Raw genomic sequence first — 2332 nt, forward strand, 5'->3', positions numbered from 1 at the left:
GGTTTTATGAAAAAACCAATAAAATAGATAAACCACTGGTTAATTTGATTTTAAAAAAGAAAGAAGAAAACCAAATTACCAGTATCAAAAAATGAAAGGGGTTATTTTACCACCAATGAAGTGGAAATTAAGGCATTAGGCAGTTTTCTAATGAAGAAATCAAAGCTATCTATTGCCATGTGGAAAAAAAATGCTCTAAAGCACTACTGATTTGAGAAATGCAAATTAAAACAACTCTGAGGTACCATCTGACACCTATCAGATTGGCTAATATGACAAAAAAGGAAAATAATGAATGTTGGAGAAGCTGTGGGAAAATTGGAACACTAATGCATTGTTGGTGGAGCTGTGAACTGATCCAGCCATTCTGGAGAGCAATCTGGAATTATGCCCAAAGGGCTATAAAGCTGTGCATACCCTTTGACCCAGCAATACCACTTTGGGGTCTTTTCCCCAAAGAGATCATAAAAAAAGGGAAAAGGACCCACATGTACAAAAATATTTATAGCTGCTCTTTTTGTGGTGGCAAGGAATTGGAAATTGAGGGGATCCCCATCAATTGGGCAAGTCACTTAACCCTCGTTGCCCCCCACACACACACAAAGAATTAATAGTGAGTAGCTGCATAAACATGCAGGTGGAGACATCTCACCCCAGTAGGAAGGGATTCAGATGGAGGAGGGTTCACTGACTCTGACACAAAGTATAGAAAATGACCCCCTTATAGATGCTCAAACTCTTCCACAATACTTGTTGCACATTTACTTCAGAACTACATTCCATCATCTTCCTAAGTCAGCATAGCAAATCTCTTCTTGTATTTGTTGTTTTAACTTTTTTAACAGGTTTGTTTGTTCACATCTTAATCCAAATGAGGTCAAATGCCAAGGAAATGACATCAACCCTTTAAAGTTCAGACTGTGGCCATTCTTGGAAAAGTGATTTTATGGGTCCTCCGTGTGCTTCTTGGACATTACATCCAGTGGTTTCATAGCCAGGTGAGAAACTGAGGCTACGTCATGATCTACAGATCCTTTCCTGATGACTGCCCTTTCTATCTCGACTTCATCTGGCAGTCCTCTGATTTGTTCCCTGATATATCTTGTCATTTACACAGTGAAAGCAAGAAAATTTAATAAGGCCAAACCAAGACCTGATATGATTGAATAAGAGAAGATGAATGCATATGCCAGTAATAGTATCTCAGAGACTGGATTTCAGACAAGTTTTAGTCTAGAAGTAGTTAAAAAGCAAGGAGACGGGATAGAATACCTGAAATGATATCATGCTCCATTAAGCAAGTAACTACTAGCATTCATGTCCCCAATCCAGCTTCTCAACCAAGTAGAGAGTGAAGGCTCTGAAAGCTTCAGAATTTCTAGAATAATCCAAAATAAAACAGTTCACATTGGACCTTTAGGCAAGCTATTAGAATTCAATTAGAGTTTTTGGTGACTTATTTTGGGTTTTTTTGTTTGTTTTTTAATAATAATTTATGTTGAGGGTGCAGCTAGGTGGTACAGTGGCCCTGGATTCAGGAGGACCTGAGTTCAAATCTGACCTCAGAAACTTGACACTTACTAGCTGTGTGACCCTGGGCAAGTCACTTAACCCTCATTGTCCTGCAATAATAATAATAATAATAATAACTTATGCTGGAAACTGAATTTCATTTTCAGGTACACTGGACTTTTTTTCTGTTGCTACAGCTAAGTCTTCTGTATGTCATGGGGAAAATGGGGTAGGGGGTTTGAGGTAGGGGTTAGGGGTTTGGGATCCTTAGAAATTCCTCTTTAAAGAATTACACCTTCCACACAAAGGCAGTTAGAATAAGATGGTAGTTTATTTCGGGTCTGAGGAAGGGAAAGGGAAGGGAATGGAAACCATGAAAGAAATCCTTGGACTTCTCATGGGGAGAAAGGCATAGAGCGTGGCTCTGAGATACCAATCTCCTCGAGCAGGAAACAGGCAGGTACTTTTATAGAGGACTGATGGGGGTGACCATCTGACTGTGGAAAGTTCTCTTTGTTAAGGGCTAAAATTCTAGCTAGTCTGTCTAAAATATCTAATGAGTGGTCGCCAATAAATTATAAGCTTTAGCAAGAGTTAGATTTTTAAGCATTTATTAAGGAGAATAAGAATTTGGTAAAGAGAGAGAAAAGCCTAGATTCCTATCTATTAAAGGGAGAGCACATTTCTAGCTCCCTTCTCCGCCAGAGTCCAGAGGAAAGAGTGCGAGACTCAGCGCCAGTCTCTTCCTTCCTCCTCCCACTAGCCCGCGTCAGGAAGTGACGCCAAAGAAAAGACTCCTGGTCTTGCCCTCAAAGACCTT

General features: G+C 39.8%; 1 pseudogene; it reads left to right on the top strand.

Moving 5' to 3' along the window:
* Positions 1–672: 672 nt before the first annotated feature.
* LOC122730651 lies at positions 673–1355 on the top strand (annotated as a pseudogene).
* The last annotated feature ends 977 nt before the right edge of the window (positions 1356–2332 follow it).

This window comes from Dromiciops gliroides, chromosome 6, assembly GCF_019393635.1.
Source record: "Dromiciops gliroides isolate mDroGli1 chromosome 6, mDroGli1.pri, whole genome shotgun sequence".
NCBI lineage: Eukaryota > Metazoa > Chordata > Mammalia > Microbiotheria > Microbiotheriidae > Dromiciops > Dromiciops gliroides.